Raw genomic sequence first — 9,971 nt, 5'->3', positions numbered from 1 at the left:
GGAACAGAAGGTAGTACAGGGTTTCAGCGGCCATTAGTGTGCCGTACATGGTTGCCATGAGCAACACTTACCCTGCAGCGGTACCCAGCCCAAGCCAGGTCTGGCCCAGGACAGTCCATGGTTCCTACCGGGATCACACCTGAACTAGTAGCTAGCTGAACCTATCAGCTGTCCAACAGATTGAATTAGCTGAGAAGCTCCCATAAGCACTTCGTGGGGCAGCCCTCAGCTGGTGCTGGCAGCATGAAGTCCCCAGCCCAAGGTGAGGGACTGAGGGGTTCAAGGCCAGTGAGTGAAGCTAGGTGGAGTCTGGTCCCAGTGGTCCTTAACCTGGGGAAGGGGTCATTACATAGTACAGTGGGAGTTGTAGCACAGGTAGTAACATACACACCTCATTGGAAGAAGCCAGCCCAGAAGAGAGACAACTGTCCTAGGGTCCTGTGGCACACCCACAGAGGCTGGACCTCAACGCTTCTGCCCAAGCTAATGCTGTGCCTTACAGCTTCCAGGTTTCTTGCACTGTGGGGGACTTAACACAGAGATAGGGAAGAACTTCCTGGTCTTTAGGCTGGTTTGTGCAGGGAAGATGGGATGGCAGCTTGCAGGGTGCTCGCTTGGTGTGTTGAGTGACCCTGCTGCTGAAGGGGTATAGCCATCAGAAGCAGTCCTCTCCAGATTGGGAAGCAGGGTTTCCCAGGGACCTGGCGCCATCCCCACAGATCCCTTGAGCCCCTGACCTGTTTCAGACCTTGGCTAAGCTTGCACTTGTTCCAGCTTTATCCCTATTCTGTAGGAATTCACAGACCAAAACAGACAGGGTAGGGGTAGAACTGGAGAGAGGAAATGACTGGGCACTTTAGGACTCCCTGAAATTTGAAGCATCTCAGGATAAGTATGAGTAGAAATTTGCAGGGGAGGGAGTGGGAAGTGGAAACCATTCCCTGTAGATGACTGCAGTGGATGAGAGTGTAGGCAGTGAGGCCTCTAAGCTCAGGGCCTTGAATGGAGCCTTGTAAAGTTTGTAGGAACCAGTATATCTGCATCGGGCTGCCAGGGCAGCTGAGCCACTGGGAATCATAGAGGGGTTGGAGGGCAGCCCTATGGCTGACAGCCAGTGGTGGCTGTGAGGGGTAGACTGAAAGTTGGGGGTCCCCAAAGAGCTTTGGCTGTTTGAAGGCACAGTGTCCCAAATTGAAGAGAGCAGGCCCAAATCCCCATCCCATAGGCAAAATCTGAGCACCCAAAGCAAGAAGAGTGCTGGAACTTCACCCTGGAGACCAGATCTCCTATTTTTGTGTATGGGTAAAGGTCAGCACCCAGGAGGGGTCTCTGGAGGTTCAGGGATTGAGTGGACACAGGGTTTTTCTGTTTTGGATTCTAGGTAGGGAACCTCAAACTTTAAAGTGTCTTCAGATGTAACTATAAGTAGTAAATGTGAAGTTTCTGATAAAGAACTTCTCCAGGTGTGAAGAAGAGGATTTCCAAGGGGTCACATGATAATGGAATTATTGGGAACCTTGCACAAGTCTAGCCTTAGGAGGACCCAGGGATAGCAGCTGGTCCAGCCTTGTGGACACACTGTAGCAACCAGGGCACTGCCCTCCTGTCTGCTTTCTGGGTTTCTCTTTCCACTACCCATAAACTTCCTGGTCTTTCGGAACTGCACTCCATCTCCTTGTGACTTTGCTTTCTCAGGGTGTCCTGTGGCCTTGAAGCTTCTGTTTCTGCTGTTTAATGCTCAGTCCTTCAAACTTCCTCATTCAGATTCCTGTCAAGGTATATGTGATACGCTTCACTGACCCTCAACACTTCTATCAAGTTGATTTGTTTACTTCCAGCTGTTGTAAGCTCTGTTGGCAGCCCCAGTCTGTGGCTAAGGGGTCAGGGTTGTCGCAAGGGATTTGAAATGTGGCTGCCAGAGGTTGCCTTACAGTAGGAGTTGGTGATGGGAGCCCTTGGCTGTCACTGGAACCTATCTGCACCATAATTAACAGGGTCTGAGGACCTCTGCATGGCTGCCGCCTCATAAGCACTCTACCAAACAGCAAGTGGACACTGTCCTGTGTGAGCACCCAGCACCCTGTGACGATCCCACACCCTGAGGACAGGACACAGGCCATGCCATAGAGATCTTAAAATCTGATACAGGGCACAATCAGGTTACCTGATAAAGAGGTGGCCTTGCACAGTTGTGATTTGAGTCTGAAAGGCTGTCAGGGTTTCCGGGGGGTGGGGGGGGGAGAGAGAGTGGAGGAGTCATTGAATTAAACTGTGTTCTGGGCCATGGGGAACCTCAAGTGGTGGAGTTACAAGGAAACTCGAGCATTTTATGTGAGGGAAAGAAAGCAGGCTGTAGTGACCAGACTAGACATAACAAGGGACATCAGGAGAAGGACAAGCTGTATGAAGGGAAGAAGATGGTTCCGCTTGGGATGTGATGAGTTTGAGGTGGCTTTGGTATATCTAGGTGGAAGAATCCAAGAGGTAGCTTAATAGAAATCTAGATCTGAGGTCCTGATTTGGGAGCCATATCCATCAAGGCAACAGCAGAGTCTGTGCTCGAAGAATTTCCATTTTTCTCTCCCCCATAGACTGACATCTGCAAGGGTAGGAACAAATCTGATTTACATGTATCCCAAGTACCCAGAACTGGACTTATATGCAACAGGTATTCAGGAACTCACCCAAGCGCCTGGATGGTTCCATGGGTGGATAGATAAGTAGGTACATTGGCAAATGGGTAGGTGGATGGATGTTTGGGTGAATGAATAGATGGGTGGATAGAACAGGGGAAGGATAATTCAGTGAGTAGGTGGGACATGGGAAGGTGAATGACTTGAGAGCATGCTTTCCCCTCCTAGTCCGTTCATACTATATAATTCTATATAAAAATCAAGAGACTTCGTTCTTTTTTTCTTTCCCGTTTGTCTTCATGAAGTCAGGAAAGCTGAGATAATTTTTTTTTAGTTTTATTTGACAGAGAGGGAACACAAGCACGGAGAGTGGGAGAGGGAGAAGCAGGCTCCCTGCTGAGCAGGGAGCCCAATGCAGGGCTCGATCCCAGAACCCTGGGATCATGACCTGAGCCGAAAGCAGACGCTCAACGACTGAGCCACCCAGGCACCTCTGCTGAGACACATATTAAAAGAACTAAATACAACCTGAAGGGGTGTCTGGCTGGCTCAGTGGAGCATGTGACTCGATCTTGGGGTCGTGAGTCAAGCCCTACGTTGCATGTAAAAATTAAATTTAAACAATATGTATATATAAGGCTCCATGCCCAGTGTGGAGCCCAACACAGGACTTGAATTCACAACCCTGAGATCAAAAGCCGGACACTTAACCAACTGAGCCATTCAGGCACTTCAAAAGTATTTTTTAAAAATAGAACCTTAAGGGGCGCCTGGGTGACTCAGTCGTTAAGAGTCTGCCTTCCGGGGGCACCTGGGTGGCTCAGTCGTTAAGTGTCTGCCTTCGGCTCAGGTCATGATCCCGGGGTTCTGGGATCGAGCCCCACATCAGGCTCCCTGCTCCGCGGGAAGCCTGCTTCTCCCTCTCTCACTTCCCCTGCTTGTGTTCCCTCTCTCGCTGTGCCTCTCTCTGTCAAATAAATAAAATCTTTAAAAAAAAGTCTGCCTTCGGCTCAGGTCATGATTCCCAGGGTCCTGGGATCGAGCCCTGCATCGGACTCCCTGCTCCTTGGGAAGCCTGCTTCTCCCTCTCCCAGTGTGGAGAGTGTCTCTCTGTCAAATAAAATCTTTAAAAAAAAAAAAAAAGAACCTTAAAGTAATTGTGGCTTATTGCTAAAATTGTGGATTGAATACAAACTGACCCCATCCCCTCCCAAGACCATAAGATCAGTAAAGGGATAAAATTAGCATTGAGGATTCTAGGAAGAGGGCAGAGGGGTGCCTGGGTGGCTCAGTTGTTAAGCGTCTGCCTTCGGCTCAGGTCATGATCTCAGGGTCCTGGGATTGAGCCCCGCGTCGGGCTCCCTGCTCAGTGCGGAGTCTGCTTCTCCCTCTGCCTCTGCTCCTCCCCCTGCTCCTGCTTTCTCTCTCAAATAAATAAATAAAATTAGAAAATTTTAAAAATGGGCAGAAGACACGAATAGACATTTCTCCGAAGAAAACATACAGATGGCAAACAGACACGCAAAAAGATGCTCAGCATCACTCATCATCAGGGAAATGCAAATCAAAACCGCAATGAGATACCACCTCACACCTGTCAGAATGGCTAAAATCAAAAAGAAACGAATGTTGGTGTGGATGTGGAGAAAGGGGAACCCTCTTGCACTGTTGGTGGGAATGCAAACTGGTGCAGCCACTCTGGAAAACAGTATGGAGGTTCCTCAAAAAGCTAAACATAGGGGCGCCTGGGTGGCTCAGTCACTTAGGCGTCCATCTTCGGCTCAGGTCATGATCCCGGGGTCCTGGGATCGAGTCCCGTGTCAGGCTCCCTGGTTAGTGGGAAGCCTGCTTCTCCCTCTCCCGCTCCCCCTGCTTGTGTTCCTGTTCTTGCTATCTCTCTCTGTGTCAAATAAATAAAATCTTAAAAAAAAAAAAAAAAAGATGTGGTGTACATACACAATGGAATATTATGCAGCCATAAAAAAGAATGAAATCTTGCCATTTGCAACAACGTGGATAGAGCTAGAGAGTATAATGCTAGGTAAAATAAGTTAGAATTGCTTCTCGGCCTTTTGGCATTAGATCAAATGTGAAATAAGTCAGTCAGAGAAAGACAAAGACCATATGATCTCATGCATATATGGAATTTAAGAAACAGAACAACAAACAAGTAAAGAAAAAAGAGAGAGAGAAACCAAGAAACAGACTCTTTTAAATATAAAGAACAAACTGATGATTGCCAGATGGGAGGTAGGTGGGAGAACGAGGGAGAATAGGTGATGGGGATTAAAGAGTACGCTTAAAATAAATAAAATGTATCCCTTTCCTTTAAGTACAGAAAAAAATCTATAGTAATTAAAAGAGTATAGTATTAGCATAAAAATAGACACATATATCAACAAAACAGGATACAGAGCCCAGAAGTAAACCCACACATATATGGTCAATTGATTTACAACAAAGGAGCCAATAATATACAGTGGGGAAAGGACGGTCTCTTCAATAAATGGTGTTGGCAAAATTGGACAGCTATATGCAGAAGAATGAAACTGGACCACTGTCTCACACCATACAAAAGAATTAAAACTCAAAATGGATTAAAGACTTGAACATAAGATCTGAAAGCGTAAAACTCCTGGAAGAAAAGATACTTCTTTCACGTGGATCTTGGTGACAGTTTTTTGAATCAGTTCTGAATCTTGAATCTGACACCAAAAGCAAAATCAAGAGAAGTAAAAGTAAGTGGGACTGCATCAAGCTAAAACTTCTTCACAGCAAAGGAAACCATCAACAACAAAAAAGGCAACCTCCTGAATGGGAGAAAATATTTGCAAAACATGTATCTTATAAAGGACTAATATCCAAAATATATAAAGAACTCATATAGTTTAGTAGCAAAAATAACCCACAAATAATCCTACTAAAAATTAACTAGACATTTTCTGTAAAGCAGACATACAGATGGCTAATGGGTACATAAAAAGATGCTCAGGGCACCTAGGTGGCTCTGTCAGTTGGGTGTCTGCCTTCAGCTCAGGTCATGATCTCGGGGTCCTGGGGTTGAGCCCCGAGTTGGGCTCCAGCCCCGATTTGGGCTCCCTGCTCAGTGGGGAGTCTGCTTCTCTCTCTTCCTCTGCTCCTCCCCCAACCCCCCGCTTGTACACTCTAATAATGAATAGATAAAATCTTAAAAAAAAAAAGATGCTCAACATTATTGATCATCAGGGAGATGCAAATCAAAACCTCAATGAAGTATCACCTCACCCTGTTAGAATGGCAATGTCAGTATTACCCAAAGCAAGTAGAGTTGTTTAGGATTATATCCTAGAGTTACAACAGTTTAATTCAAATTTATACCATCTTGACTTCAATAGTATATCTATCCAGCATCATTACCACCTCTTTCATTTATTGCTGTTAGAAATCACACTTTTATGCATTGTGTGTCCAACAATATAGGCTAATAACTTTTTTATTCATTAGTCTTTTTTTTAAGATTTTATTTATTTGACAGAGAGAGGGAGCACAAGCAGGGGGAGTGGCAGAGGGAGAAGCAGGCTCCCCACTGAGCAAGGAGCTTGATGTGGGGCTCAATCCCAGAATCCTAGGATCATGATCTGAGCTGAAGGCAGACTTTTAACTGACTGAGCTACCCAGGCACCCCTAGTCTTTTAAATCATAGAAAATTAAAAGTGGGGTTATAACCCAAAATTCCAATAATACTAGCTTTTACAATTGCCCATGTTTTTACATTATTGGAAATCTTTCTTTCTTCGAGATCTTCAAGACATTGCCTAGAGTCCTTTTATTTCAGCCTGAAGGAGTCCCTTCAGCATTTCTTATAGAGCTGGTCTCATGGTAATGAACTTTCTTAACTTTTATCAAGGAGTATCTTAATTTTTCCATTTTTGGAGGATACTTCTCCCAAATACAGGATTCTTGCTTGACAGTTGCTTGTTTTTTGTTTTTAGGGTTTTTTTCCTTCAGCACTTTAAATATATCAACCCACTGCCTTCTGGCCTCCAAGGTTCCTGATAAATTTGCTGATAATCTTATTGGGAATCCCTGTCTGTGATGACTTGCTCCTCTCTTGCTGCTTTCAAGATTGTCTTTGTCTTTGTGATTTGATATTTTTATTATGTGTCTTGGTGAGTCTTTGGAGTGGTTCCATTCATGTCTGTCATCAAAGTTGAGATCCGCCATAATTTCTTCAATTAATCTCTTTGCCTCTCTCTCTCTTTCTTGTTCTTCTGAGACCCCAACAGTGCATATGTTGGTCCCTTACGTTCTCTCACTTTTCTTCAATCTTTTTCTTTCTTTTCCTTAGACTCAATAATTTCCATTGTCCTATCTTCAAGTTTGCTGATTCTTTCTTCTGCCTGCTCAAATTTACTCTTGAATCCCTCTGGTGAATTCTTTTTAGTTATACTTTTCAGATCCAAAATTTCCTTTTGATTCCTTTTTATGCTTCCCATCTCTTCATTGATATTTCCATTTTGTTCATATATCATTTTCTTGACTCTGTCTATGTTTAGCTCTTTGAGTATCTTTAAGACAGTTGTTTTCAAGTCTTTCTAACAGGTCCACCATCTCTTCCTTAGATGAGGTTTCTGTCTTTGAGTGGGCTAGACTTTACTGATTTTTGTATGTGTTGTGATTTGTGGTTGTTGTCATTGAAAACTGAGCATCTGAATTTTACAATGTGGTAACTCTGGAAATCAGATTATTTCCCTTCCCCAAGGTTTTCTTTTCTTATCAAGTCTTTTTTTTTTTGGAAAGAGGGGGGAGTGGTGCGGAGGGGTAGAGAGGGAGAGAGAGAATCCCAAACGGGCTCCTTGCTCATCACAGAGCCAGACATAGGGCTCGATCTCACAACCCTGAGTTCATGACCCCAGCCAAAATCAAGAGTTGGATGCTCAACCGACTGAGCCACCCTGGCACCCCTCTTTTTGTAAAATAATTATTTTTGGTATTTTTGGTATTTTAGGGTATTTTTGTGCTGAGGATCAACCTGAGGTGTAAACTTAAGGTCTTCTCAGGTCTTTTCTGAGACTATGTCTTTTCCTGGGCTTGTACAGTGACTTTTCCAAATTCCCCTGCACATGGGGTTGCTTTTGAATGTCCAAATTCTTAATTATCTGGTTCCCAAAAGGGAAAAAGGAAAGCTAAAAACCAAAACCAAACAAATTAAAACAAATAAACAGGCTCTGTGTCTCTAGATTCCCTGGAACTTACTTCAGCTGGTGGGGGCTCAGCCCTGAGAGCCACCTCTGTGTCTGCACACCTGTGGTCACAAGCAGCAATCCACAATCAGGATAGGGATCCCTGATATTTGGAAAACAACGTACTTATTGCCCAGCGGGGCTCCCACATAGGAACATGGGCATGGCTCCCTGCTATTGGGTGGAGGGCACTGGGGGATGGTGGGAGATAGATCCCTGGTTCTTCCTATTCCATCTTCCCTGATGTCGCTGCTACAGCAAGAACTTTTACAACTCAATAATAAAAAGAGAAATACCCCAATTAAAAATCGGGCAAAGGATCTGTATAGACGTTTCTCCAAAGAAAATATACAAGTAGCTAAGAAGCATGTGAAAATATGCTCAACACCACGAGCCATCAGGAAAATTCAAACCAAAACCACAACTTCACACCCACTAGAATGATGATGTACTAGGCCAAAAATATGACACCCCAAAAGATAGCCACATCAAACCCCTGCAACCTGTGAATGTTACCTTATGTGGCCACAGATATGAGTAAGGTAGGACCTTAGGAGGAGGAGCTAATCCTGCATTATCTGAGTGGACGCTAAATGCAATCACGTGTGTTCTATAGGACGGGGAGGCGGGGTGGGGGGCTGAGAGAAGCACACACAGGTAAGGAAACATACAGACGGCAGAGACTGCAGCGGGGCAGCCACAAACCCAGCAGGCCACAGCAACCTCAAGCTGGAAGAAGCAGGGAGCAGAACCTCTGCTTACACCTTCAGAGGGAGCGCGGCCATCCTGACACCTTGATTTCAGATTTCTGGGCTTCAGAACTGTGAGAGAATACGTTTCCGCTGTTTTAAGCCGCCGAGTTTGTGGTGCTTTGTTACGGCAGCCCCAGGATGCTAATACATGTGGCTGTCATAGAAAAGACTTGTAATAACTAACGTTGGGGAGGATGTGGAGGCATGGGAGGCCTCACGCATGTACACCGCTGAGAGGAGTATAAAACAGCACAGGAATTTGGAACTGCAGCCTTGCAGTTCCTCAAGAGATTAAACAGAGTTATATGACCCAGCAATTCCACTCCCTAGTAATAAAGAGAAATTAAAGCCTATGTCCACATAAAAACTTGTCCGTGAATGTTATAGCAGTGTTATTTTTAATAGTTGAAAAGTGCAAACAACCCAAATGTCCACCAACTGTCGAATGATCAGTAAAATATGTATCCACATACAATGGATTGTTATTTTGCTATTTCTTAATGCCTTATAGGAATTCCTTATATATTCACGACAATACTCATCTTTTGTTAATTATGTGCCTGATATTATCTCCTCTGAGTTTGTGCCATGTCTTTTCCCATTCTTTATGATATCTTGAATATAAAATGGATTTAATTTGCATTTTCCTGGTTGCTGGCAAATTAAGCATCTTTACATGTGTTTACCGGCCAATTGCCAGCCTTTTTGTGAAATGCCTTTTCGAGTCTCTAATTTTCATTTGGCTTTTGCTTAAACATTTGTAGAAGTTCTTTAAATATTCCGAATATGAGCCTTTGTCAGTTAGTGTTACAAATATCTTCCTTAGCTTGCTCCTTTTTGTTTCTTTGTTTACTCTTTGAATGTTGTCTTAGGGTGAACAGTTCTTAATTTTACTGTAATTAAATTTATCAGGTTTTTTCCCTTCAGGATTATTTTTATGCCTAGTTAATAAATTTTTGCTACCCTAAATTCCTAAAGATATATTCTACAGGCTTTATAGTTTGTATTTCATATCTAATTAATTTTTGTATATGGTGCAAAGTAGGGATCAAGTTGTTGCTTTTTCTTTTCTGTCCTATGGGAATATCCCACTGTTCCAGAAACATTTATTTAAAAGACTGTTCTTTCCCTACTGCTCTCTCTGCAAGGCCTCCTTTGTTGAAAATCAGGTATCTACATACATGTTGGTCTGCTTCTTGAGTTTTGCTATTCCATGGGATTATCTTTGTATTCATACACTAATAACACAGTGCCTTAATTACCATACTTTATAATAAGCCTTTATATCCAGTGAAGCCATTCTCTTACCTTGTTCCTCTGTTTTCAAAAGATTTTGGATATTCTTGTTCCTTTGCATTTACTAG

This window comes from Neomonachus schauinslandi, chromosome 9 (genome assembly GCF_002201575.2).
Source record: "Neomonachus schauinslandi chromosome 9, ASM220157v2, whole genome shotgun sequence".
NCBI lineage: Eukaryota > Metazoa > Chordata > Mammalia > Carnivora > Phocidae > Neomonachus > Neomonachus schauinslandi.
Note: the sequence above shows the minus strand (reverse complement) of the source record.